The 15400-nt window shown below is 36.4% G+C and overlaps 1 long non-coding RNA gene across 1 annotated transcript; it reads right to left on the minus strand.

Annotated features, from left to right (window-relative positions):
• Positions 1-14058: 14058 nt before the first annotated feature.
• LOC149202508 (uncharacterized) lies at positions 14059-15302 on the minus strand. Its single transcript, XR_016253691.1, has 4 exons — positions 15295-15302; positions 14653-14783; positions 14480-14561; positions 14059-14388 (listed from the first exon to the last, which is right to left on the minus strand). It is a non-coding gene; the product is annotated as an uncharacterized LOC149202508 (long non-coding RNA).
• Between the last annotated feature and the right edge of the window lie 98 nt (positions 15303-15400).

The following is a 15400-nucleotide window of genomic DNA, read 5'->3' on the forward strand; positions in this document are numbered from 1 at the left end:
CTCGTCTTTTAGCCCCTGTAGCTAGCTGTACCAGCCATGAATTCTTGAATTTTTCAGGCTGTAACTTACATTGTTCTACTATCTTTGGGCTAATATAACTTAAAGTAGCTCCTGGATCAATTAGAACAGCTATAGAAAGGTCTGAAATTTTACCTTCAAATTCCACCATGGTGGGTTAGTACTCCGCCAGACGGTCATCCAGGGCTACGTTAATCCTAGGCACGCTGCATCCCACATCACCAACGGTTGATGCCTCGTGAATCTGGGATATTTGATCGGTTCCCTTCCGTTGCGGGCAGTTTTTGACGTAGTGCGGTCCTCCACAACCCCAGCACTGTACTGGAGGTCTGGTTATTCCTTCGCCCTCCAGCTTGGCAGACTGTTCGCTCATTCTGGATTCACCGATTGTCTTGGATCTGAACGAACCTCTTTGTACAGTCCGGCTGTTCTGCCCTTTACTTCCTCCCTTAACTCCACCGCTGCGACTTCCTTTACTGTTTCCAACAGTTTTACTACCCCTTTTTTCATTCCATTTTCTATTTGAAGCGTCCCCTTTCTGTTTGTTCTGCTGATAACAGATTCTGGCCTTGCGAATCACTTCATCCATCGTCCTAGGATTGTCAAACTCAATCCTTTCTCGTATATACATGGGTAAACTACTAACAAATCTTTGCACCTTGGCTTTTTCTTCCTTAAGGTAGGGGAAATAACGAAGCAGGGAGGTAAAACGATTAATAAACTCGTCCATAGTCTGTTGTCCCAACCACAAATCGTGGAATTCCTTTGCCTTTTCATCATAAAAGCACTCGGTCAGATATCTTTCTTTGAAGTATTTCTGAAACTTTTCCCACGTTATGGTTCGTTCGCTTACCCCCTTGACGATTTTGACCTCTTCCCACCACAGGGTTGCTTTCCCTTGTAACTGAAAGATAGCCAATCATGCCTTCAGGTTATGGTCGTATTCATACAGCTGGAAATATTTGTTCATGTTAATTAGCCATGCTTCAGCCGCTTCCTCTTGTTCCCCATCAAAGTGTGGGGGTTTAATCTTCCGAAATTCTCCCTGTAACTCCACCCTTTGACGTTTTGAGGTCTGCTGTTCGGATGCATTATCAGATTGATCCTCTCCTTCTTCCAATTTTTCAGGTTCTGCTTGATAATGTTGCTCCTCCGTCATTCTCTGCTGTTCTGCACTGGGATTGGCTAATGGCGGGTTCTGCCTTTCAGACAAACTCTTTAAAATTCTTTCTTGCTCCATTGTCAATCGCGCATTATCCTCTCGCAACCGAGCCATCTCATTTTTCAGTTCCTGGACTGTTTCTAATATGGCTAAGTTTGTGCTCCGTGTCTCTTCGCCAAGCTGTACCCACAGCTCTGGGTTATCCCTAGGATTTGTTGCAGGTTCCTGGCCTGCTATCTTTCTGTGCGGAGCACTGCTAGCTCTCTGCATACTTACTGCCACTTATCTAGCGTCTCGCTGTTGTTCTTCTTTTTTTTGCCTAAAATAAAGTCAGTAAAATATTTGACACTATTAGTTATTTGTACATCTTAGTACCCGAAAGGGAAAGAAAAAAAATGTTGTGTTTTCTTCCACAATTTAACATGTTCAGACTTGTCCCAGAGGTCACAGTATGGAAACCTCTGCTCTGATACCAATTTGTCACATACCCGAACCCATAAAAAAAAAAAAAAAAAAAAAATTACGATAAAAGTTACAACACCATTTGCTGTTATGGTTCTCGGTTAGCATGGACCGATATGGGTCATGTGATATATTCATGGACTGATAATGTTTATGTATGTTATATTCGTTTGACTTAATGTTCCGCTCCAATCCATATATGAGACCCACCATATAAACCTAAGTGTTGCCGGATTAGCAACCCGAGACAGCTCTGACTGACAGCATCGCTGGCACCATCAGCAGTGAACATATGGACGCGGCATTTATTTCCGCCGGCCTGTTCACGTGAAGGGGTGTGGTCTGGTGTTAGAAATTACCGCCTAATTTTGCCGCCTCATTCAACGGTGAGGATGATCCAGAGTGGATCCGAGGGTGGTGATGCCCCCTGACATCACTTCCGGAGATCGATGCTATATAGTCATTTCTCTTCTCGATTCTTCGAGTTTTCGGCATAGCTCGGCGACCCTGCTATTCTCCGCTCCACCACGCCACAGCCAGTGGATTGATTGAAGATCTTGCGCCGAGCGAACACCCCCTCCGCCGAGCGCGCATCCTCATCGCCGAGCGTCCGTTCTGTGTATTATATACATTCGTGACGAATTCTGGAGGTAAGGTTGCAGTCGTTAACATATGAGTTTTGTTCCTTTTGAGTTTATCGTTCTCGGTTCTCATGATTTCTCCCTTAGGAAACAGTGCTAATGATTATCCTCTGCCGTGTTAATGCATGAATGCAGCTGTCCGCTTCCGAGTTCGATTCAGGGCAAGGAGGTCCTCTTTCAAGGGCTATGGTATACCGACGATTCATCAGGTGCGACCCTTCTCAGTTTTTTTTGTTGCATGTATTTAGATCTGGGTTAATGTTTTCCCCTCGTTTTTGTTCTTCTATCTGCTGGCAGAGGGTCTCCCCTGTGCCTGGCCGTAGCCCAACCTTACTCTTCCATGGTTGGACGCAGATGGCGACGGGAGGCTCTTCATTGACCTGCTCCATGTCTTCTCTGTTTCGTGATATGGGTTCCAGAGAAACCCTAACGCTTCCAATGGTTTCTGGGTTGGAAAGCTTATTAGATTATAAGAGCTGTAGTTCAATCTTTAAATCGTTGTAGATTTGAACTGTTATAATGCATATGTATCTTTTGAGTTAATTCCGAATGCGACTCTATTGGTTACAGTCGTTGGGTTCCAAACCCATTTGCTTCCGGTAACCGGATTGTTACAGCCTTACGGCCATTTCTATTTTGGCTTTAAATCTCTGTATTTATTCTCATGTCAGTTTGCAAGTTTTTTTTTTTAAAGAATTGTATGGGTTCTGTCAGCCGAATACTGCACAAATTTGCAATAAAGTTCATTGTTCGGGAAACGTATTGGTTATTCTTCTGGTGTTTGGTAGAGATTTATGTATGATCGTATATACTCGTTCAGCAAGGGCTCTCATTACATTTTTTTGTATGAGTATTTATGGATGCTTCACGGTAAAGTAATGATCTCGGTCATTTTGACCTTATGCCTACTGTGTATAAGTGAGTGACTGATCATTTTTGTTCATACCAACGAGCCTGGATGGTTTCTCGGTTCCATAGCTTGTTTTATATCATTGTTTTTTTAAATAATTCTTTGTGTTAATAGTCCAACTGCTACTCGACTTGTTTCAAGATTTGCTTAGATGATGGCCTAAATATAGTACCGATTCCAGCTCCATGAGATTTCGGGTTGCCGGGGTGTGCGGTCGTATTTCAGGTGTTCACTACATCTTTAGGTACTCATCATTCACAATATGATTGCGGAACTGTTCTGTACCACAGGAGTTTACCCGGCTCTAAGGGTTATGTTTTATTTCTTACTTTCTAGACTTATCTTGTATCCTGAGCTCGGTACAAATCTCGGGAAGATACTATCTTTTCATGTAATAAGTTTGAGTTATTGTTATTATCATTCTGCTCCACCGTGCTATTATCGACAGTTTTTCTTAATTCTGACAAGACTCTCTTCTAAACTACTCAGGAAACAGTTTCAACCATCCTGTGCACAGTTGGTGTTTTAGTCTTATCTTTGTTCTTGTGTGCGTTGACAACGAGACTGTAAATCTCAACCATCCAGGTTTCTGTCCAGCACTGTTTCTTATCTCTTATCCCTGTTCAGGGTACAAGAAATACAGTTTACTGTACCCAAACAACTACCGTTTGCAGACCTTCTAGTGCAGCAATAGGAAGTAACATTTGTATCTTTCAAGGAAACAAATAACTTATATAACATACAGATAACTTGCAGATGCTTAAGGGTTTAGTTTACTTACCTGGTCGCTGCCAGCTCTTTAATCCCTTAGTAGATCACCTGCAGATTCTGTGCATATCTGTTTAACCGCCCATCCATGAGACTTGTCCTTCAAGACCAGAGTCTCCCCCCAAGCTTTCTCTTGCCGGATCACTATCCTCAGCAAGGTTGCACTTCGTGCTCGACTATCTGGTCCTTACCAGACTTAGTCTTTTCGTGTTCCTTTTTCTTTTTCTCTTTCTCTCTCTGCCTGTCTCTACAGCGCAGATTTTTGCCAACCCCCTTCCCTTTTTCCCTGGAGACCTTTCCAGTTAGGGAAGGTGGTTATATGCAGTTTTGATAACTGACTTTCTTTTCCAATTCCCTCTTGGGAGTTGCCAACACTATCATAAGTATTTCTTTATTGGAATATTTTTAATGCACATATAAAAATAGAAAGAAATACTATTAAGGTTTTTCTTTTAAAAACAAACAGTCTTCCATTGTTATCTTAATTCTGTCTTTCACCACAGTAAGATTTTAAATATTTACATTTTCCCGAGGTTATCACATTTTTATTGGAATTTGGTGAATAAAATTTTGGTTAAATCTAGACTTTTTTTTATTTAAAATATGTTTTTTATTATATAAATGAATTTAACACCCTAAAAAACCTCATATATTCAGATTATGGAAAATTCAGAACTCAAATTTGTAATTCAACAAATTTTTACCAAATTCTGAACAAAAATCCTCCAAATTATATAATAAATAAATTATAGCAATTTTCATGATACACTAAGGAGCAAGGACTCTTAAGGAAAGACTCTTAGGGAAGGACTCCGAAGTGTACCATAAACCTCGATCACTGCAGTTTCCATAACAGGCAAAGAGTGCATTCACTCGGCATTTTCCATTAAAGGACTTAACGTTTACCCACACACCTCTGCGCATGGGTAAACAATTATAACAATGCACTGGCAATCCTTTTCGCAGGTTGTAAATCAAGTGTAGAGTTCCCAAATCGCTCAGAATATCAACATCTGTACAATTATAACAATGCACTGACAATCCTTTTGGCAGGTTGTAAATCAAGTGTACAGTTCCCATATCGCTCACAATATCAGCATTTGTACAATTTTCAGATTCTGCATACCATGCATGTGGGCACTTTTTAAAGATTAGGGTCTGATCAATGTTACCAGAGTTGGAATTTGACGGGTAAATTGTGTGTTATGAGGTAATTTGTCTATCAAACACTGTTTAAAAAATTACAAAACTCTCAAAATTTTGGCTTGAAACTATGACAACAGGTCAGGAATTGTGAAAAACATTAAATTTAATAAGTAGGTCTCTTTTGAAATTCCAACTCCAAATGCTACTATGAAAAATATCCCTGTGTCTAAATAAATAACTAATTCACATATGTTTTTTAAATAAAAATAATAAATGTGTTTCCTATGAGCCGTGGAAGGGAGGGATTATTTTTTGTTTTAATGAAGAAAAAGAGATGTAATATATATAATTTACAAAAATAAATCATCTAATATATAGTTTGGAAATTTTTTTATTGTAAATATAATTTTTATATGTTTATTAGTTAAATTTGAATCTGAAATAGTCATGATTACAAATATGAATAATCATTATTTTAACTTATTTTAATATGATTTGTATCTTGTGTGTTTTTGGAAAAAAAATATCTATAATTTTAGAGAAAGATTCTTCGGCGAAAATCACATGGAATCTCATTTGTCGATGCGTTTCGAACCAACTAGTGTGGTTCATCGTCAAGACAAGTTGAAGAAACAGATCTAGCTCATCATGCTAAATAGTCTGAGCGAAGCCTCCAACAGCTATCATTTCTAACGGCTAGTTTGACTCAAGGACAGGGGTCAAAATTATTATAATAGTTTAATTCATAAAAATAAATAAATTATTATTAAGGTAAATGGTACGAGACCTAATAATTAAAAATTATAAGTTAATTAATAATAAGTCAAATAAATGACCTTGAAATGCCTAAAAAATATAAATAATTTTATTTAAAAGTATTAAAAATAAAAGGTAATAAAGAAAAACAAAGTTAATAATTAAAAATTATAATTTAATTAATAATTTAAAAGGAAAATTAGTTAATTAAATGACCTAATGGATGAATAAAAAATTATATTTGGCATGAGACCTAATAAATAAAAAATTATTATTTAACATACATTTTATTATTTAACATACATTTTTAATAATACTTTTATATAAAATTAATTTATATATTACTCTATCCTTATTACTCATTTAATTTTACTAATTTTCCTGTTAAATTATTAACTAACTTATAATTTTTATTAACCTTGATTCTCTTTATTACCTTTTATTATTTTTATTATTTTAATTAACATACAATTTTAATAAGATTATATTTTTATTCTTCATTTAACCAATTTCCTTTTTAAATTATTATTTAACTTATAAAATATTTTATTTATTAGGTCTAATGCCAAATATAATTTTTATTCATCCATTAGGTCATTTAATTAACTAATTTTCCTTTTAAATTATTAATTAAATTATAATTTTTAATTATTAACTTTTTTTTCTTTATTACTGTTGCTTTTCTTTATTACCTTTATTACTAATAATGTATGTTATTATTTAACATACATTTTTAATAATACTTTTATATAAAATTAATTTATATATTACTCTATCCTTTATTACAAGGTCATTTAATTTACTAATTTTCCTTTAAATTACTAACTAACTTATAATTTTTTTATTAGCCTTGATTCTTTTATTATTTTTATTTAACACACAATTTTAATAATACTTTTAAATAAGATTATATTTTTATTCTTCATTTAACCAATTTTCCTTTTTAAATTATTATCTATCTTATAAAAATATTTATTTATTTTTTTTTTCTCGGTAAAAAACTAATTCTATTAAGAAAACGTATGGTACAATGCGGGATTACAACCAGGAGAAACAAGAACAAAGGCAGCCGGAAAGGATTGGTTGTCCACCTCGGCTCCTAAGAGAGAAAGAGTAGAGAATAATGCTGAACATGAAGAAACAGAAGGAACAGAGGAGCAGGAACAGAGCAGAGGAATCTACCCATCATGTGCAGAATCCACTATTCTGCATTTTTTCCCTTTCTTTTTGCCAACTTTGACCCACTCAGGGGGGTTTTGCTGAGCTGGCGTGATTTGCAAGCTGAGATGCGCCGACGGAGATGTCTCCTTGTCCGAGTCCGAGGATGAGGTTTCATGGATCCTTTTCTGAGAGGCTGGTGTGACGGACGCAACTGTTGGATCAGCCAAGGACGGATCCGGTTCCGGCGCAGCTGTCTCACCTTCCTTGATCTCTTCCTCTTCATCTGAGCTGAAATCAAAATCATCCATGGGAGGAGGATCATGAGGCTTCCAGCTTTTGGATTTCTGCTTAGTGTTGGCTTTCTTCTTTTGGGCTGGCATCGTGGGACAAGAACTCTGAAGGTGGCCTGTAAGATGGCAGTTGCGGCATCGGAACGCTGTGTTCTCGTAGTCCAGAGTCTGAGTCCAGTGGAAATCTCCTATTTTGAGATTGATCTGGTCCGGGAGACCTTTGCTGATATCTATTTCTACACATATCCTGGCATAAGTGTATAATCCCTTTTCCCCTCTATAGACGTCAGTGTCTAAAAGCCTGCCTAGAGTGTTGCCGATACCTTGAAGTACTGCAAAATGCCAAAGATTTGCTGGGAGGTTTGGAAGTCTGACCCAGATGGGAAGCTTGGTGATGACTGCTATGGATGGATCGAACTCTTGGAACCAAGGAGTGAGGAATAAGCCAGCGGTACCCCAAAACCATGGGCCACCAGTTAAGGCTTTTTGATAATCCGTCTCAAAGGCAAACACTACGATAAAAAATCCTTTTGAGCATAGCAGAACCTTGCAGTTATTGGTCCAGTTAGAGTGGATCCATTGGTAGAGGTCTGCTGTGCGGGGCCATAGCCCATTAAACCTGCATATAAGGCCTTGATCCGCAAAATGTTGGGTTTGCTCATCCAGCGATGGATGCTTTATTTCTATGGAGGGGGTTTCCTCCAGTTTGTCCACCAGGAAAGGCTTAGGAGCTTGAGCAGGTGGATCTGTTTTCTTTGGAGTCTTAGCATGGACAACATCCTTGTAAGAAAAAGCCTTAGCTGAGGATGACTGTCCTGCAGCGCCTCCTCTTAAACGCAGGATGAGTTCTATGGAGGAATTTCTCTGGATGTTGTAAAAAGACAGGGGGTTGAGATCCTCAAGCTGTTTACCTGCGTGGAGAAGTCGATATGCTGCAGAGGGAGTCCCCAACTTGATCTCCAGAGCCTGCTTGAGGTCTAGCACTAGATCCGTCATTCTTACCCATTGTAGCATGGTTTTGCCGCTAAGGAGTCTGATTTGAATCTCGAATGATGTGGAAGATGGGGAAGATTCTGTATGCCTTTTTCCCCATTCGATCTGTGGAGAGGGTGGGCCAATGTCCTGATATGTTTTCGAATCCTGTATTTGTCTCAGGAGCAGGGGCGGATGCGGATCTGCTGTTAAGAGACAGCCCTTTGGTCTGTGCCCCGATCCTTCGAACTTATTCATGCTCAGAGCGATCCAGTAGCCGACGGCGGCCAAGGGCAATGAGACGGCGGAGCTAGGGTTCGCCATCGTCTCTCTACAGGATCGATCTCTTGAATACATGCTGCGTTTTTCCTTCCCGTAAGCGCCATTTTTGCTGAAGGACGCTCCTTTGCTCAAGAAACTGGTGCCGATCATAGGGTGCGGTATATCTGTTTGGGGCAGAAGTACAGGGTTCTGTTCCCCATTTTCGCAGACGCAGGGCCAAACATCCGCGTAGGAGGACGCATCCATATGTAACAGTGTGGATTGGTTATTTTGAGAAATATATCCCCGGACATTGAAGAGGGGCCAGGGCCATCCTGTGGATAATGATCCTAGACCAGTGTGGGGGGAAGCCCTCCAGTATCGTTTGCCTTGGTTCGAATCCATTTTCTTCTTTTCATCAGGTAAACCAGACCAGATCCCGTGGGTAGCCTCGAGCTCTGTGACTCCCGCTGCTGGGCTCAGAGCCGTTTCAGTATTCAGAAGTTGTCTGGGGGCGGCGGCGGCATCAAACCTGTCTACTGAAACCCTAAACTCAAGAAATCCTGCCATCGCTATCTCGCCAGTAAAAATATTTATTTATTAGGTCTCATGCCAAATATAATTTTTTATTCATCCATTAGGTCATTTAATTAACTAATTTTCCTTTTAAATTATTAATTAAATTATAATTTTTAATTATTAACTTTGTTTTTCTTTATTACCTTTTATTTTTAATACTTTTAAATAAAATTATTTATATTTTTTAGGCATTTCAAGGTCATTTATTTGACTTATTATTAATTAACTTATAATTTTTAATTATTAGGTCTCATACCATTTACCTTAATAATAATTTATTTATTTTTACGAATGACCCCTGTCCTTGAGTCAAACTAGCCGTTAGAAATGATAGCTGTTGGAGGCTCCGCTAAGACTATTTAGCATGATGAGCTAGATCTGTTTCTTCAACTTGTCCTGACGATGAACCACACTAGTTGGTTCGAAACGCGTCGACAAATGAGATTCCATGTGATTTTCGTCGAAGAATCTTTCTCTAACTTGATATGGATCACAGAAGCCTAAACTCTATTATCTATAATTTTATCAATAAAAACAAAATTATACTTATAACAAATTGAATTAGATTAATTTATTATTATTTTTTATTTTTTAAATTAAATTGATATTATGTTTTATTATTATTATACCTCCGGGAGGTATGGTATAACCATTTTTCCTTTGACTGGGTATTAGTTTGTCTTGCACAAAAAATTTATGGTATATATCCATAGTTTAACATTATGAATTCATTTTTTGTTATTATTTAAATGTATTTATTTGTAATCTGATTGGTTGAAGTCTTATTAAGGGTTTTAGTAACTTCTATTTCTATTGGTTACTAATTTTTTGTTTTAAGTTTTATTTCCATTTTATTTAACTTTTTTTCATTTTTTTATTTTTTTTTCTATTATTTCTATTTTCATGAATTATAAAATTTCCAGCATATTTTTGATTTAAAATGACTTAAAATATTTATTTATTTTTTTTCTATTAATTACGATTTTTTGTTTTCTTTTTAGTTTTATTTCTTTTTTATTTTTTCATTTTTTCATTTTTGTCTATTATTTCCATTTCCCATATTTTCTTTCTTCATATTTTATGACAAAATTTAAAGAGGAAAAAATATTTAAAAAACATTTTGAAATAATTTTTTTATAGTTTTTTTTGTCTTTTTCTTTGGCCTTTTATTTTTTCTCTATTTTCAATATCAATTCCTTTAATCATAGTTTTTTTCTAGTTAATTTTTAATTTGACTTTATTTTTTTCCTTTCACCTTTCTATAATTTTCGAAGTAACAACTATACAATAAAACTTCCATTTCAATGATATAATTAAATTAGTAAAAAAAAATTCTAAAAATAAGAAATTAATAAATTTTAAACAAACTTTAAGTGTAATTTTCTCCATATGTACATCTCATTCTTCATCCTACTTCAAATCTTAAATACCTATTGCCATTATTGCAAGCATTCAAATATTACAGATTTGGAAAATGACAATTTGTGAAATTGAAATTGACAATCTTTGTAATTTTCATTTATTTATTTCGATATTGTTAAATTGCAGATTTCAATCAATCATTATTTCTTATTATTTTCAGGTCTCTCAGTGAACTCTAACAACTACAGATTTTCACACTGATGACTATTCACATGGATGACTATCCCCAAGTGCAGTAATGTCCCATGCAGTGACAAAGAAACTTGTGCCCAACCACTATTGTGTTGCCCAAATCCCATTAATAGGTGGTGTTTTTGTAAAAGTATTGTAGAAATTTAGTCGTGATTACTCATCAAAGTTTTAATTTAAATAATGGATGGGGAGCAACTTTGTTTCAAAAATAGTTTTGGATGGAATAAATGAAGTATCTCAGTGGAGATGATTTGGATGAGAACATCTCTTCTTGCTTGTTGTTGCTTTTAGTCAATAATAATTATTCATTTTATATGGTGATGAGTTTTATTTTCAATTTCACAGTAAACATGCAATAATTTAATCAAAGCATGTATTTAGAAAATGTGAAAGCTTAATATTTGATTGGTGTTACCGTCTGTATCTTAGAGAAACAAAGTTTTTTTTAGCTACCTATATTTTTTTAATTTTTTTTGACGTAGTTAGCAAGTTTTTATGTAAATTATAGTTTTCAACACATTTTTTATAAAAGAGTAGCCACATTGTATATGAGATTTAGTTGATTTTTTCAACTAGAATTATTTTTACTTATCTTTAAATTTAAGTGTGCAATTTTGTCTTTCAAATTTTAAAATCTAAAGTTATTTTAAAATATTTTTATACAAAATGCGAAAGAGTAATAGGATAATTTTGTATTTAAGTTTAAAGATATAGAAGTTTTAAACATGTTGTTAGGTTTTGTTCATGAACATTGATTAGATTTTTACAATAATAATATTGAAAGAAATACAAATTTTAATATTGGTATACAAATTTTAATATCGGTATTACCTTGATTTTTTCAAATTTTTAGAGTTGCAAAATATCTAATTTTTTAGGTATTAGCCTTTTACCATGTTAATACTAAAACAACACAAACTTCAAACTACTATTACTTTTTTTTACGTATTATATTTTTACCATAATAATACTGAAACAACACAAACTTGAAATTGGTATTATCTTAAATTTTTATTTTGTATTGAGAGTCTTACATATTTTAAAATGCATGTGTGTGCAATGTCCAACACATAAGTGGATTAGTTTTTGTGCATGATTCTTGATTAGCTTTTTGAAAATGCATGATTGTGTTGTCTCCCACATAAATGGATTAGTTTGTTTGCATGACCCTTGATTAGCTTTTTACCATAATAATACTAAAAACAAGGGAGTTGTCTATAATGCGACTTTTTGAGATTCCGGTGACGAATCCGGCGGAAGAAATTGAGATGAAATCATGATTTGTTGCAGTTAAAATGGTTTTTTAACTGCATATTCGGATTCAACACCCTGAAAAACCCTGGGACGCTTTCATTGTGCAGAAACTAGTTATCAAACTTGGATTTCAATAAATTACTGCCGGATTTTCACCGGAAAAAATCGCCGGAAAGGCTTTCAAAAAGTCGCGTTAAAGACTACGGCAAAAACAAGTAACTTCAGTGTTATTTTAATTTTTTAATAAAATTCTAAAGAAATAAAAATTAGAATAATGGAAAATTAATATACAACATATATTTTATAAATGTGTTATTCATTAGTATTAAAGTTTTACTTATTTTTGGTTTGTTACGTTTTCTCAAAACAATGAGGTTTATGAGTTCATAGAGTATATATATATATACAAAATGTAATATACCTATTGTGATTAACCCCACGTAAAGTAATTTTAAATTACCAATCAGTTAATCAAACCTGCGTAAAAGTAATTTTAAATTACATATCAGTTACAACTAATTCTTGGCATTGGTTAAATGGATCAGCGAGCACCCTAACAGGGGGAGAAGGGAAGGTGGATGGAGAATGCGGTGCTGTGGGGATAGACAGAAGAGATTTTCCTGTGGGAAAGACTGGAAGAAAAGAAAGAACAGACATCTGGTTAAGTCTGGTAAGGACCAGATAACCAGGCACAATAGTGCACAGATCTTGTTGAGGGCTGTAGGCCTGCAAGATGGCTCGGGGGGAGATCTCCATTGTATGAAGGAATCTCACGGATGGGAGGAAGAGCAGACTCGAAGCACAGGTGACTTGCTCGAGTACCTATTGACTCTGGTGAACCAGGTATGGATTCAAACCAGAGACCTTTTTAGTTAAAGAGTAGTTACAGAAAATACAGTAGTTAACCAGAACTGTGCTACATCTCTTAAGAGACTGTCATAGTGTTGACACACTGTTAAAGAGAAAGTTACATTCAGGACTGAGTATTAGACAATATCTCAGTATTTATATACTGTCATGAGCAGGACTAAATTCAGAATAGAATGTTAGTCAATGATATAGTGACTGTATGAATGCCTATGTGTAGGACTCAGTAAGAACACTAGTCGACTATAAGATTTAAGACTAAATCTGCTATGGAAATGTTACACTGTTAACAGTAGTAAAATGAAATCCTGTTGGCGGAAAGAGTTTTAGGCCTTAAAAACAGTCACAGAACAGAGGAATGGTTCTGAAGAAAAAAAAAACGCATAATCAACAGACTTGTAAGACGTACGGAGATATGTCCATAAAAGAAAGCTTAACGAGACAATTTATTAGTCAAACTTTACATAGACTCTACAGTTAACAAATGAGTCGGAAACCTCAGTGCCGTGGAGAAAAACACTATAATATGGCGGACTCAAACCCTCTGTGCTGGAAAACAGGAAACCCTTAGTAAAGTATAGGGTAACTGTAAAAGTATTGGATTCAGCGGACGAGTCTAAATATAAACCAGCGGACAGATCTAGATATGAAACTATTATGCAGGCTATCTGTAGGTACGTATATCATATACAAAGATCTCAGTGTTACAATGCATAATAGTCGTAAACACAGGATGCATAAACCAGACTCCATGAGTTACAATAAGGAAATAAACCGAACTCAGAACAAGAACCTGTGTATGTCAAGTTATAACTTCTGAAACTCTAATGAGTAAGTGCTTCCGCATTCATAAGAACAGCGCTGCACCGTGAAGTCATTTAATCTTGTAAAAGTTGTATTAAGGCAACGAATCACATGAACATTGACATTAAAAGGCACAAGACCATCATACAGTCGAATAAACTTGATGAGCCAGCCGTCGCTGAGGACGAGTGACTATTATACAAGATATTAAAGAAGGGTTTGGAATACCCATTAAGCGAAATATGTCTGTAGCTAAACATGCACGGCAAGCAAAATTGCTAAGCATACAAACTTGGAATTTTATCAACCGTTAACTATAAATCATAACTGAGAACAACGACAAAGTATAATGTCCAGATATGATAAACATAAATATTGACAGTATCATAGCACTGAAAAGTAAACCGCATAGCTGCATGAATATTAACTACAATCTCAAATAAATAGGGTCTGGAGTGGCAGCCCGAACAACATTACTGTTACAATCAAATTTAAATATCGCACAGTAGAATCTGTGGATTTAAGTCTGAATAGGGCTCAAAAGCTATACATTAAAAACCCTGAAAGACTAATGTATTCTGAAGCTCCGCCGAGTACAAACACTCACCAGGCCGGAGATGTTATCAACCAAACATTAAAATAGAGAAACGTAATTGAGAGGGTTTCCGGTTGGGGAGAGTTCCTCATCAAAGATAGCCCGGAAAACCCAAGTGAAATGGCGGGCTGCATGGAAAGGAAACAACATAAATAACCATACCAAACGCGATGGCTTGTTTATAAGCATGAGAATCCGCGATAGGGGACGAGAGCCTACCTTTGCCGCTGAAGAGAGCTGAGTAGCAAAGGGGAGTCACCTCCAGTCCATCGAAGCCGCAGTCGCATAAACCACCTGCACACTGACACAGAAGAAGGATTAACCTCAGAGCACTTTGTTGTAGCATAAACCGTAATCAAACAATCAATATAACTGGTATCAAATGTGATTACCTGTGGAAGTTGTGTCTGGTGTGTTCGGACTCTCAGAGGAGTTGCAGGTTGAAACTGCAGATACGGGCCTCGAGCCTGTATGGAAACTCCCGGCAGTGCGGAATGAAATGGGTAACAAGTGAATGCCAAGGCTTCACTGGGAGTTTAAGTATCCACCCAAAACCTCGCAAACCATCCTGACCCTCCATCTGTCAGCCTGAATCGTGACCGCCCATACACGGCGAGAAAACGAGTTGATAAGGCCGAGGACACCGGGTTCAAGGTGTCACATGGTCTGGTGAACGGACCTTGCCACCTGTGTCAATTTGCATTAAGTCTCGGTAGGAGCTGGCACCAGAAGTGACTGTAGCCGGACCGTCAAAACCCGCGCCATTCAATGCCACAGTACCCTGGGGTGGGTAAGGGTTAGTGCGGTGAAAAGACCATGGGTCATAACCTTATACCACTCAACGTAAACTTGGTAACCCGTGTAATAAGTTGTAGGGTCTTTCAATAAAGTTACAGTTGTGTAATAATGTTAAATGCAAGGTGGGATGGCTGTCTATTTGATAGACAAGCAGCCACGTTCTATGAACCATTGCTAATATGGTTATGTTATTGTATGTAGGATATATGTATGGATATATATATAAAAAAATTTACTATGACATTTATGCTATGAGATTAAGGTCGTGACAAATTGGTATCAGAGCCAAAGGTTGCAACACTGGCGCCTTTGGGAATTGGTAAGCGGAAAGGATATTGAAGT

This window comes from Pinus tabuliformis, chromosome 2_1 (assembly GCF_031772625.1).
Source record: "Pinus tabuliformis cultivar Carrire ecotype Pingquan chromosome 2_1, CPIR1, whole genome shotgun sequence".
NCBI classification, from domain to species: Eukaryota; Viridiplantae; Streptophyta; class Pinopsida; order Pinales; family Pinaceae; genus Pinus; species Pinus tabuliformis.